Source organism: Orcinus orca, chromosome 14 (genome assembly GCF_937001465.1).
Source record: "Orcinus orca chromosome 14, mOrcOrc1.1, whole genome shotgun sequence".
Lineage (NCBI taxonomy): Eukaryota > Metazoa > Chordata > Mammalia > Artiodactyla > Delphinidae > Orcinus > Orcinus orca.
In genome coordinates, this window is record NC_064572.1 from 50644382 (window position 1) to 50659375 (window position 14994).

The 14994-nt window shown below is 36.4% G+C and overlaps 1 protein-coding gene across 2 annotated transcripts in view; it reads right to left on the reverse strand.

The window, feature by feature from the left end:
* PRKG1 (protein kinase cGMP-dependent 1) overlaps positions 1–14994 on the reverse strand; it is a 1186942-nt gene that overhangs the window by 132352 nt on the left and 1039596 nt on the right. The gene's annotated exons all lie outside the window — the stretch shown is intronic.

The following is a 14994-nucleotide window of genomic DNA, read 5'->3' on the forward strand; positions in this document are numbered from 1 at the left end:
TGGACCTGTTTTAATCACTTCTTACTTTGGAGACCCTGTACTTATGTGACCAATCTTTTGGCAACTTATAATAAACAGTTATTCACCTATACCAGAGCTTATGCCTGTTCAAGAACATTCAACAAATCTTAATCACTCTGATTGAAATATGTATATACTGTTCCTTTATAAGCATCTAAATGGTCACTGCAGGAATATCTATCAACCTCTTAAACCTTTATAAATCTGCCATGGTATCTCATCTTATCCAGCAGTCAAAGGTGGATTTGGTAAATTAACATTCACATTTCATTTTGAGCTACTAAAAATTTAAAAGTACCACTGTCATGGAAACATTAAGTTATACTTGAAACACTGTTTCCTAGTAAGGTAAAATTTCTCATATAATTAACGATAAATATAAGTTTGAAATACATTACAGAGATATGTACATAGGAAATAATATGGTGTTAATAACCATCTAAAAATCATAATTGAAACATCATATGTCTCTAATATCGGGTTTTAACGTCTTGAAAATAGAGACTTTCCCAGTGGATTTTTATTTTTTCAAAATACACTAAGTTCTCACAGATACTTCTGAACTATATTTTTCCATTCATCCTTTTGTCTTTCACTGTTGCTACATGCTGCTGCTACCACTACAGTTGCTTTATAGTAACTATTAGTATTTAGTATTTGGAAAAGCAGTTTCCCCTACCAAAATTCTTTTTCAGAAATATCTTGATGATATTCTTAAGCACTCATATTTCATAAAGATTTTAAAATCATTTTTCCACATCTAAAGAAACCCACAATGGGATTCTAGTAGAGTTGTATTACATTTTTACATTGATTTCAGAAGAAGAACTTTCTGATTATATTAATTTTCCTTGCAAGAGCACAGCATGACTCTCCTGTTTTCAGATCGAGTTTTATGTCTTAATCTTTCTTAATCTTTTTCACTTAATCTTTTTCCTAGCATTTTTTTAAAAAGTATTCTTAGGTGTTTTATATTATCAGTTTCTCTTATGGCATTCCTTTTCCATTTCTGTTTCTCATTGGTTATTGCTATTAAAGAAAAAAACCTATTGATTATTGTATATTTTTAATCTACCTACCATACAAAGTTCACTTCTGATCCTAAAATTTCTATTTCAGTCTCTTCAATTTCCAGTATGATCCTCCCAATGCCCCCCGTACATCCTCCACCTTCCAGCCAAACTGGCTCCTCTAAACGACTGAACACAAGATCTCCTTCCTGTCATGAGTTCTTCTTACCAAGCCTTCCCTAAGCCTGGGAACTTCCTCTCCAACTCCTTGACCAGTTCACACCTGCTTACCCTTTAGATCTCGGCTTAGGTGCCCCTTTCCTCAGGGATGCCATGCTGAATTAACTAGGTTGGGTTCCCTATTTATCTGTTCTCATGGCCTTATGTACCTCTCCATCCAAGTACCTATCACGGTTTACAATCTATGCATTTATTTGTTGGTTAATGGCTCTATCCTCCTTCCACTAAACGTTTTGAAGGCAGGGTCCATGGCTAGTTTTGCTCCCCATTTTATACTGAATGGCTGGAACAGATGAGTTGCTTAGTAAGTGTGTGAATAGGAATCTTGAAACCTTGGGAAGAATAGAGTTCAGGCGTTGGAGTCACACTCTCTTCAGTTTTACAAAACAAGGTATACACACTTTATGAAAGCCTCAATTTCCTCATCTATAAAAATGGGAACGATAACGGTGCCCATTTAATGGTCTTAAGTGCAATAATGATGTTTTTCACAATGCCTAGCACAGAGAGAGCAGCGGGTCCTGCCGTTCATTACTTCTAATTTTTCTCATCACCAATACTGTCTTTGTGGAGGCGCTGTCTGGTATTTTATGAAATGCTACTACCCAAGAACAAAGTGAGGATTTTCTTTCTGTTCCATAGAAATAGATAATATATTTTCAAGTCCATTATTATTTCTATGCAGTAATTTTTGGTGAAGTGGACACAACAGACAGAAGTCATCAGTAATGCCCGTCAGGTGCCTTATAAATTGTATGAATGACTTATTTCTTAGGAGACTGCTCACGTCAGCATATGTTACTACAAGTTGCTGCCAGTGTATTTTTTAAAAATCTATCACAGCTTTATAGAAAACAAACTTTCCCTAAAAATATTTCTACCTTGACAACTTAAAATTGCCCACAGTCTTTAAAAATATAACATATGAAAAATAATGCTTCATTTTCAACATATTTTCCATGCATATGAATTTAAAAAATGCTTTCATCACAAATGTCCAACATTTTAAAACTGTATCATATGTCTGGTCTAAATTGCATATACTTTCAAAATAAATGCAATTTCCTTGCAAAAAGAAAATACATAGATATTTTAAAATGTAGATGGTGAAAAATCAAAGATCAGAAAAGTGACATAGTCAATAGAAATTGAGAATATTTTATTCTAAAAAAGGAAACTTTGTAAGTTATGGCCTACAATCAGGCTCAGTACCTAGTAATGTGACATGTATCAAAACAAAAAGATGCATAACATGGAGAAAAAACAGCATATTAAACAGTGGATTATAATATTTGCCCTCTACTGAGCATCTAGTATATATCAGGAACTATATTAAACAATCTGCACAAATCTCAGTTAATGCATATAACAGAGGGTGGGTATTTTATCTGAAATTTACACTTGGGGATAAATGTTATGTAATACACCAAAAGACACACACAGCTAATGAGTCGCAGTCTTGGTATTTGAACAAAGAGCTGTCTGGCTCCAAAGCCCATGTTCTTTTCTCAACAGTTCACTGCCTATACCCTCTGCTATAAGATTTTAAATTGACAACTATTCTAAATTCATTCTACTGCAGGATGACATCTGACCAGTAAGCACTCATAATGTCTCCCTGCCCATCAGTATAAAAATTATATTTAATATTTAACTCTTTTAAAAAGCAGCATTAATATGTTTATGGGTGCCCAACTGCAAAGCTAAATCAATAAACCATTTCGATTCTCCAATTATTAGAGTTCCTATCCATAGTATGTCATAGCCCTGCTATGTTGCTTTATAACAATGTTATATAACAATAGAAAATCATTCAATGCCAAGTTCATTCAATGCCAAACTCATGCTGCCATTACAATGTTATTGCATTTCTACTTAAGATGTTTAATGCCACTATGCCTGCCTATGCAGGTGTCTGGAAATGCCGTCCCTGCGTACCCAGAGAGCTTGCTCCTGGAAAAATGCTACCTGACCTAGTATTGACATATATTAATCCCTTATTTTAGGAGAGACTGTAGAAACTTCTGATGAGAGAATATATTTATGTAAGCTGACAATACTGTGACTTACTGTGTGTGCTTATTTCCTTTATAGGACCAAGGACCATGGTAAAAGCAAATATCACTTGGACTGAGATATGAAATATTAAATACTCATAAAACAGGGATGTCCCAATAGCTCCACAGCTATGTAACATATCTACATAGCTGTTATGATACTGGTTTCACACAGAACATGTGCCAAGGTAGCAGGGGCTTCATGTAATACTAGTTTAGACATGGGGAAAAGAAGAGGGAGATAATGTTCCTTTTAAAAAACTGAGCTTTCTTTTAGTTTTACTTTTTGGCATATCAGGGTGTTTGAGCATTTCTAATAGAATAATATATGAGACTTTGAAAAAACAACGGCAAGAGAATTTTATAAATAGAATTTTAAGATAATGTCTAATATACTTAAACCTTTCACCAAACACATATTGCCTCTGAGCACAGCACACTTCTTTATAGGAGGTAAAGCTCCATGTATCTACATAACAGTCCAGGTCTAACATGCACATTGTCTTTAAAAATAGAAATCTCATATTCATTTATTTCTGTACCTGTATATTAGTTTATTTCAGCATGACAATTAATAAACATGTACTACTGCAGAAATAGCTACTGTTTGGCAAATTAACAGATATTTCACAAACTTGCCATTAATTAATGAACAAAAGCTATGCAGTTTAGTAGTGTTCTTTTTTTAAGCATTTTTGGAGGAGTTAGAAGTTCCTTTCAATGAAATCACAGAGCATGAAAAAATATCCAAAAATATTTGCAAATACAGTTTTCTGTGCACTGACTCTGATATTCTCTGAACTTCATCACTGGAATCTTCATCATCACTGCACCCCAAAGTAGAGTCGCTGTCAGTATCTGAATAATCCATAGCAAGGGTTTACATTGACTCTTCTCTTTCTGAAGCAATTCTCTCATGTCTCATGGCTGCTAGGGAACTCTATAGTACATTGACATCTCTCCGGGAACACAGAGTGTACGAGGCCAAAGCAGAAAAGTTTACGCAAAGTAACTGTTCCAGGAGAGGCTCTCCCTTTTCGGCTCTAGAGCAATGTGACTGCTGTCATCAGAGTCCTAGCATTCCCTCGGTGTCAGCCTTGATGGAAAGTGACACTACTCCAATGGCTTGACAGCTTACAGCAACCGTGGGTCAGAGCCCTTCATTCTCATTCAAGTGCAACAGGCAAGGTCCACAGTTAAATTTAGGACAAAATAAATCCTTTACATCTCAAACTCAAAGGCAATCATACCACCACACACAGCATGTTCAAAACTGATAGGCTACGACAAGCATCCAAGAGCCACTTGAAATTAGACTTTGAATTAATTATGAACTAGAATTGCAGAGTTTGTGGCAAATTCAACTGTGCTATTTGAAAGTTTGGTCCCAGAGGAGGTAAGTGTCGTGAAAAAAAAGTTGTATCAGGCCATTCACCAACTCTACTTCCTATTTAGTCATGAAGTGATTCTAACATGATTTATAACTCCCACACTCCAATAGAACACATACGCTAAGTGTAAAATGAATTAATGCAAATAAACACTTGTCTTCTAACCAAGCTTGGCATAGAGTAAGCAACCAATAAATGTTAACTGTCACCATCATCATCATCACTGCTGTCACTTTAGGATCCTCTGACGTCTAGAAAGCATGTTACCCTTCTGGACAGAGTTCCTCTCAGGAAACCTCCTTTCCTAAAATTCTATTCTAAATCAGTCTCCCAATTGTTTTCTGACGCTACCTTCTCAGTTTGTTTTCCTGAATCCTCTTCCTTGGTTCACTAGAAAATAGGTGTTTCTCCAAAATTCTTTTTTTGGCCTTCTTTTTGATTGCTCCACTCTTCTTACTGGGGAAATCTCACATAATCCTATGGCATCAGCTCTTAGTTTTATATTAATGACTTTTAAGTCTTCATTTCTAACTTTACCTTTCTCCTACTGGACACCCTTGTCTGAAAGTTCCATTGCAACCTCTAATTAAAACCTAACTCATTTTCTTTTAACCTCAAAACCACTGTTTTCCTTGGGTTCCCTATCTGGGTAAATGACATCACCATTCTTGCATTTGCCTAGGCTCAAAAGATTGGATTCATTTTTATTACTCTCCTTTCTCCATCACTGCCTATGATTGATTATACTAGTTCTATCTTTGCCTTATCTCTTATATCCATCCGTGCTTTGCATTCTCATAGCCACTGCTTTACTTTGGGCCTTCACCATCTCTACCCCGGAACGCTGATCAGGCCTCATAACTGACCTCCTTGCCACCACTCTCTCCCTCCTCTACGTCATATCTCACTTTGCCGCACATTTTCAAATGTAAATCCAGTCATGTCAGTTCTTTGCATGAGAACTTGCAAAAGAAAAAAGAAAAGTTTCTATACTGTCATTTAGAGTTTGAGGTCCTCCACTAACTGACCTCTCACCTTTCCAGGCACTATACGGACGATCCTCTGCTGCACCTGCAACAAATAACTGTTTCCTTAAAATACGCCAGCTATCATCTCCATGCCTGCGCACGTGCAGGTAGCTCCTCCAAGAGCCGTTTATTCCAGTTCAAACTTTCATCCATGCAAACTTCCATGATTTTCCAGTAGCATTTTAAAGGGAAAAAAAATCCCGTAAGAAATATGTCTACGTACTAATCACGGAAAAAAAATATGTAGTTAAACAAACAAAAAAGAGAGAAAATAGAAAAATACTATAATACCATCTGCCAGGTGCCAGGAGATAACTAAGGTTAACACCTTGGTGAATATCTTTCAAACACTTTATTATTCTTAAGTATTCACATGTTTCATGAAGATAATGTCAATGTTTATTTTAACAAATATTTACTGAGGGCGATTATATTCTGAATGTCTGAACCTTATGGTCTAGTTGGGACAGAAGTTAAATTAGTATGCAAAAAAATGCTGATCAAATGGCATGCAAACAGAGATCTAATAGAGAGGATGTCATTTTGAAATTCAGAGGACAGACAGCCTTTTTGAGGACATTAAAAATTAAGACACCCCCCCCCCCCAAATGAGTTGAATTAGCAAGATGAGTCAGGGAAAGAAAAACATGCAGTAACCCCGAGGTAGGAAATAACTTATTATAAAAAAAGAAGGTTGAAATTCAGGGATAGAGTAAAAGAAGGCAGGGGCCAGGAGAAACCAGAAAGGAAGGCACGGTCCCATCATTCAGATCCTGTAGACTAGTCCAAGGATCTACTTTTCAAAAGAGATTGACTAAGGGAAACTTTTTTCCTTTACCATATTAATAAAATCTTAAAAATTAGGTGGAAAGCACAAACAGAGGAAACAATTTGTATGAAATAAAGTATTGAGGAAATAATTTTAGGTGAGTCAGTTTAATTTTTTTTTTTTGCGGTATGCGGGCCTCTCACTGTTGTGGCCTCTCCCATTGCGGAGCACAGGCTCCGGACGCGCAGGCTCAGAGGTCATGGCTCACAGGCCCAGCTGCCCTGCGGCACGTGGGATCCTCCCCAACCAGGGTACGAACCCACGTCCCCTGCATCGGCAGGCAGACTCTCAACCACTGCGCCACCAGGGAAGCCCTAGATGAGTCATTTTAAAACACTGATGTCCTTTTCACTTATTAAAGTAAATGTTACTGTATGGAAATCCATATATTAAAGAATATATCTAAACAGAAAATATGATCTCTGCCCTTTAGAACCTTCCAATGTAGAATATAGGAGTAATGAAAAAACAAATGCATAAAAATCAATGTATTATCAGGAATATTTGTCAACTCATGACGAACAAAGACTTGAGTTTGAACTAGATACATTTTCCAGAGTCTACCCAAGGCAGTCTCTGCTTTTTCATTAATAACAGGGACTCATGACATGACCTCAAAGAGGATGTTTCGCTAGGCAGAGCAATGATAAGTGTTACCAATAAAGTAACTCCAAAGTTTATCCTTTCCGGTAACATAGGTGTATATTTCCATTCACTGCATTAATTCACTTTCTGAGAGAATGAAAATCCTTTTGGATCTACACCCATGCAAGGTCACAATAAACAGAGTGATGAATTTGGAAGAACTCAATTTTCACATTCCTTTTTCATATTACTTCTGCTGGGTCGATGGCACAGTGCTTTTTTTTTCTTTTTTTTTTTTTTGATGTACGCGGGCCTCTCACTGTTGTGGCCTCTCCCGTTGGGGAGCACAGGCTCCGGATGCGCAGGCTCAGAGGCCATGGCTCACGGGCCCAGCCGCTCCGCGGCATGTGGGATCTTCCCGGACCAGGGCATGAACCCGTGTCCCCTGAATCGGCAGGTGGACTCTAAACCACTGCGCCACCAGGGAAGCCCCGGCACAGTGAATTTTTGATGTGACTTATGAACTCTGCATTCTATGGCATGCTTCAATAACAATGAACATAGACTTTTATTAGATTGAACCAAAGAGATTGCTGTTTTTGCAGGTTAAAATGTCCAATTATTGGCAATTTCATGTTTCAACCTAATACATGGAATTAGTGTAAGTGAAAGGGGATGGAAAAGCAATGGCAGAGGGACACATATTGCTATTTCTTTTCTGTTGTGCTCCCTTTGTGCCATAAACCGAACTGACTTCAGCATAATCCATATTGCTTCCATATTCCATATGTGATTCCTCTGAATGTTGACAGATGGATGGCATTTGCTCTTCTATCTAGTCATTAAAGATAATTCTCTGTCCATTCTATTGTAACTACGATAAGAACTACAGAAGAAATTCTGAGTCCCAGTGTTTTGCTGTTGTTATTGTTGCTAGAGTACAAATGGTATTTACTTTGTGTTCTGGCTTCAAATATTAAACTCTTTGGTAGAGTCTTACAAATTTAAAGAATGTCTCCCTAGAGTGTATTTTATGGAGAGAAAGAAGAGTGTGTTGTTCTCATTTATTCCTTATTATTATTTTATTAGTTGTTCAGAAGTACAGATTTAGATATTACATTGCCATTGTTTCCTTAGGGGCCTATTTGGTTTATTTCTGAACGATTTACAGGTATTTTCATTGAAGAAGAAAAAAGAAGAAAGAATTTTACTCTAATTAAAATTTTAAAAAAAGTCAAACCTGGAGTACATTATAATAGATGTTCTATTCATTTACTCAAGTCAAACACTCACTGTCTTCTTAACACTATGCTTCCTCTTCTTTGAACCATACTTCGTAATATAATATGAAGAGATCAATAAATCTAATAGCTGTTTTTTCTTTTCAGATAATGATGCATGTAATTTTGTAATGTAGTTGGCCAAATAAAGTTGGAATTTCAGGAGAAGACATTAATAGACAAATTATTGCATGGGTGTTTCATGGGTCATGAGTACTTTCAAGAATAAAACAATGCGTGGTATTTTCCTTTTTCTTTGTTTCATCTGTATTCCACAGAGCTGAAAACTGATTCTTCAATTGTTTTCCTATTTTTAAAATAGAGGAAAAAACATATCCAAATGATGACTGGTAAAAACGTACTAAAACTTCAACTGATGCATGTTTGAAATGAATGTTAATTTCCTTGGTCACATATTTCAAAGGATTATTGCCTTTATAAAGTGCCTTCAAGCCAGGAGGATGTCCTTTCCTATAAAGAATTCTAGACAACATGCCAGAAGAGTGTCTCCTATTTTTTGTTCTATTGCCAACTTAGTGGGTGACCTTGAGAAAATGTCCCATTCTCTGTTTCATTTTTCAGATGTGAAATGGTGATTGAAATCACTGCTCTGTTCTCCTCTGTAATTAGTTTTACCAACATGGAACACTTTTTAAAAGTTCTAATAATTATTATGGTTTTCAATGCTCCTGAAACAATTCATCCCAAATCAAAGGATATTTCTTTAGATAAAAAAAGGTATCATAATCTTGTAATTGTGATCTACCATCTGAATATGTAAGCGGAATATTAAGGCATAGATTTTCACAGTAACATTTTTTTATCTGTGACTAAAAATGTATTTTCACACAGAAATCAGACATGTTCATTTGAAACAATAGAGTCTCATGATCAGAAGTCAAGAACTATGTAATAAATGTTTATAAAATCATTATTTTGACTGGTAAAAATTATATTGAGATTTTAATTGGGCTCTTTAGGGAAAAGAAATATCTAGAATTTTAAAATAAACTGTAAAAGGTCGCTTTCTTTTGGTACTTGCTCATCAAATATTTCATATTTTGTATTATTTGAATAAAGAGCTAGCTCTCTAAACAAAATTCTTCAATTAACCTAATATGCTATAATTTTATCCAAATCAAAGATTAACTTTGAATCAAAAATAAACAGAAGAAACTTTGAATCAAAAATAAACGAAGAAACAACTTAACGGATAAAGAAAGGAAAGTCATGGCTATGTGTATAATAAGGCCAATTTGAATAAAAAGTGCTAAAGTCAAACCACTGCCTAAAATTTAAACTCCTCAGTTGGCGTTGGTTAGAAAAAACAAACAGGGTATTGAATTTATTACAGTGAGAGAAATGCAAATGCATGTGAATACACTACTGGTAGGAAAACAATCTAGTATAACCTTTGCAGACAATTCAGCTTTGTATAACAATTTAGCACTATTTTAAAATATTTTTCTTGCAATTATTTATCTCACATACATATTCATGGTTTGGGGAAATAATGACATTAACAGGATGTTACAAGAGCATTGTGTATAATAATGTTGGAAATAACCTAAATATCTACCAATGTAGAATTGACTAAATAAAATTTTCTACAGTAAGACAAGGGAATATTAATAAAATTAAAAGAACTGAAGAGAACCTATATGAATATGATCTCCAGGATATCTTGAGTGAAAAGACCATAGTGCAGAACCATGTATAATATGCTTTCATTTATATAAATTACACACACACACACTCACACAAATAAGCATACATTAAAATGCAGGAATTATTTTAGGATGCATTAGAAAAAGTAATTATACCCAGGAAGAGAATGTATGATTAAAGGGTAGAGGAAAGAGGGAGATTACTTCTGTAGCTTTTGAATTTTATACTATGTACCTGAATTACCCATCATAAAATAAATATTTTTAAAAGTAAATATATGAAATAATGGAAATTAACTCTTACAAGCAATTTTTGGGTAGAGAGGCTGATGAGGTCTTTCACTCTCTTGGAAGGCCTAGTCTGTACTGAGTGCATAGGTAGCTATTGTCCATCCCTGGGCCACCCCTCAAGCCTCATCCCATAGCCATCCCCAACTAGCAGAGCTAGAGCTAACTCATGCTGGCCCAGTCTGATCACACTGAAGAGATACCAGCTTTGTAGATGGGGCAAGTAAAAATACTTGACACGGTATCTTCCCAGCGTCACTTACAACACTGCCTTTTGCCCCGTTTTCATTGGCAGCAATTATAGGGACTAGATGACAAACCAAGGAAGGTATTTTTTGAGCAGGGACATCGGCTTCTTAACACCCTTAACCACAGTTAGGTTGACACTTTGGAGCTCTTAAAAGGTTAAGTTACCAATTCTATTTGTATACAGAAAACATTTCATATAGATATACATGTATGTATATAATAATATATATTTAATATTGCTTTGAGATTGTATTTTTAATATATCCACTAGAAATTGGGAAACAAATTTTTTCTCTATAATATTTTTCATAATTTATTATTGTCATTATGGTTATTATTATTATAGCATACCTAAACTCAATAGATTTTATTCATTCTTGTTTACCTACTGGTAAACCATCATAACTGCCATGCTTCTTCTATTAATCTGGAAAGTTCCCCAAGGATTAACAGTTATCTCTTAATAGTGATTAAGTCCCTCTGTTGTTAATATAAAAACATGCTTTCAAAGTGTAATCAAGGATTTAATGACACATTGATGAAATTTTCTAATATGGCTTACTAATCTGAAAACTGCATAAATAAAAATGATTTATTGCTTAATACAGAAAAGAATGGCACTCATTCATTCATTTATTCATTCACAAACTAGGGTTTCCAGATTTAGCAGATAAAAACACACAGCATCCAATTTAATTTGAATTTCAGATAAACAATGATTTTTTTTAGTATGAGTGTCCTATGTAATAATATAATTGTAGTAAAAAAAAATTCATAGTTTATCTGAAATTCAAATTTAACTGGTATCTTGTATTTTATCTGGCAACCCTAAATAAGTTTCTGAATATCAACTCTGAGCCAGGTGCTGTCCTAGGTGCTGGGTATACAGAGGGGTAAAGAACAAAATCCTTGGCTTCCAAGACTTTTCAGCCTAGTAGGTAAGACAGACTATTGGCAGTTATAATGCAGTGTGATCAGAGTATCAGAGGTGTGAACAGAGTGAGACAGAATCACATGGAAATGTCCCAACCCTGACTGAGAGATGGATTTGGGGAGGAACATGGATTGATGGTGGATAGGATCACGGGAAGCTACTTTGAAGAGGTGATGTCGCAGATAAGAACTGATGTGCATGTAGAAACTTCTCAACAGAGAAACTTCTCAACAGGTCCTATCACAAGGAACAGCTTGTGAAAAAGCATAAGAAAATCTTGTATATAGGGAATAGCAAGTAATTCATAATGGTTGAAACCCTGGAAGCAAAAAGTAGAGAGAGAAATAAGGCTAGCAGGGTTGGGACAGGAGAAACTATAAATGGCTGTATATTGACTATATAGGTCTGTGTTAAAAGACTAGGGAGGCAGGTAGCAAGAGCCATAAACTGTGTACAGCTGAGAATCCTGAGGCACAAATGGGAACAGAGCCGGGTCACCTTTATAATAATAGCTATGGCACAATTCAAGCTGACCAAAAGATTTAGCTTCATTGATACTTGAGAGAACCAATAATTACTGAGCACTTCTCTGAGCCTGGTATTTGCTGCTTAAAAGTGAAATCTCAATAATACAATCATACGGGGTCAGAAAACTGCCCCTGGGCCCAAACCAGCCAGCAGCCTATTTTTGTGCAGTTCTCAAGGTGTGAATGGTTTTAACATTGTTAAAGGGTTGTTTAAAAAAAAAAAAAGCAAAAACAAACAAAGAATACGTGAGAGAGACCATATGCGATATGCAAAGCCTAGAATATTTGCTATCTGGCTCTTTATAGAAAAAGTTTGCCTACTCCTGAATAAATGAAGGAACTGAAGCATAGGAGAGAGATTCAAGGACCTGCCTGGAGTCATACAGTTAAAAAGCAACAGATCTGGATCTTAAATCAGATTTATCTGTTCTCAGTGTACGTGTCCCTTCCACTAATCATGTCATCTTCCTGACCTTGGAAATATCTATCCTTGCCAATTCTGAGCTATGGTCAATGGGTGTTATTCTGCAGGCTGTGTTTGCCTTGACCATCCTAGTGAGGTAACAGCATAGGCATGAACTCACTTTCGCCGAATCCCAAGTCCACTGCTGTATAAAAAACTGCCCTGCCACTCCCTTCCATTCTGGTGATTTTAGGCATCTACATCCCGAGGGCAGACAATCTAATCAGGCCCAAGTATTTAATTAATGTTTTCTGGGCAGCAAAAAAAATGAAATCTACACTGCAACTAATTACTTAGCAAGTCAACAATAACTTTTGCAGACTACATCTGAAATGGCTTAAAAGAAAATGCTCAACAAATAGAATCTGTAGTTTAATAAAACATACCATTTGATAGATTTTTAAAGATCATACAGCAAATAACCTGTTAATTAAGTAACGTCTTAATGAAACTTTCAGTAATGTTACTTATGGTATCTAGTGGTTTTAATTAGGTGCAGCTACAACACAAGGCTGTGTTGTAACAACCATCTGAATATAGCAACCATCAGTTGCTATATTCAGTCAATCACAAAACTGAGAAATCGATCTTATCTCACTACCAGACAATCATAGCTAGTATTTTGATCTGTAGAGCAGAGCACAGTCAGTTATCAGTATGTCAGATATATGTTGTATTACTTTATCTATTCTGCCCCCAAGTTTGTGGGTTGGTATCCTTTATGAACAAAGCAGCCAAATCTGCTTTTCTAATTCGAAGTGCATTTAACGGTTAGTTTTATTCTTTCCTCCTTCTGTCCCTCTTTCTCTCCCCACTTCTTTTCTTCTTTCCATCCATCTATTGATCTATCCATCCATCCATGCAATTACTGTGTCTAAAATGTGTAAGAAACCACGTTATATGCTATGACGGATACAGCAGTGTACAATGTAGAGTCCTTACTCTCAAGAAATTATAGTTTAATAAAGGCAAGTATAAGAGGTTGGAAACAAACCTTTATTTCATGCAAATGATAGATTAGCAACTACGCAAGTAATTTTTAACAATAAGTAGTATTTATTGAGTGATCATCATATGCCAATTTCTGTGATAGGGATTTACACTTCAGAACTTCATGTTCACAATGTTATAATTAGTTACTATTATACTTTTCCAGTTTGACAAATGAAGAAGCTACGGTAAACAGAGATTAAGCTGATGAATGGCATCAGGGCATCCCAAGGCCATAAAGCTGATGAACGGCAGGGCAGGGATTCAAATCCAGATAGTCTGACCATAGGTACCACATGCTATACTTCTTCTACCACAAATTATCATATTTGATCCTCACAACAATCCTATAATAGATACATTTTTTGTGTCTTCTCAGAGCACCATCAACACAATTCTCTAGTTATGTCCTTTACTCTAAGCCCACCCAGGTGAACGTTTGATAACCCTTTCCTTTGCCTCTAGGCTCTTACACTCATAGCTGCTTGGAAATAAGTGGCCGGGGCCAGTAGGCTATGTTTGATCCTGACCAAAATGACCAATCAGATTCTGTTTAGGGGGAACTGAAAATCAAGGACACTTGTAAGTGAGAACAAGTGGGAGATCCAGTTAAGTAATCTCTACTGTATGGATAGAAAAGGCAGAGAAAACAGGTCTGCAACAAGAAAGATTGAGAGATGTGCACAGAACAGCTGAGACCAGAGAGAGAAGCCTATTTGTTTTATTTATTTATTTAGTTAGTTAGTTGCGGTACGTGGGCCTCTCACTGTTGTGGCCTCTCCCGTTGCGGGGCACAGGCTCCGGATGCACAGGCTCAGCGGCCATGGCTCACGGGCCCAGCCGCTCCGCGGCATGTGGGATCCTCCCGGACCGGGGCACGAACCCATGTCCCCTGCATCGGCAGGTGGACTCTCAACCACTACGCCACCAGGGAAGCCCGCCTATTTGCTTTAAATGGACTTCTTGGCTGCTCATTATAGTTTGGGGAAGGTCCAAGTTGGGTCCATAAAATAGCTCATCATCCCTCCAATATGGTCCCTTTTTGAGTCATACTTGTTACTTAAAATTAAAAGAACTACTATTACACATATGATCATCTCCATGTATCAGTTGGGGAAAACAAGTTCTAGGAGTTTATGTGAGAAGCACAAACATAATTATAATACAAGGGAGGGGGGAGTAAAATCCCACAAGCTAAGTATATATGAAGCAGTCTGGACGGAAAAGAAAGAAACTGCATGTAGGTAGAAACCTCAGTAATGGCTATATAAAAGAGAAGACATTAACCAGGCCTTAAAATATTGACAGAAGTTGGTTTTGTAATAAGAGAAGAAAGAGTGTCCTAAATTGAGGGGACAGCATGAATGATGGAGTGTGTTGAAAAGTTCAACTTCACTGGAACCAAATTGGATTGAGGGCATTTGGAAAAGTCGGC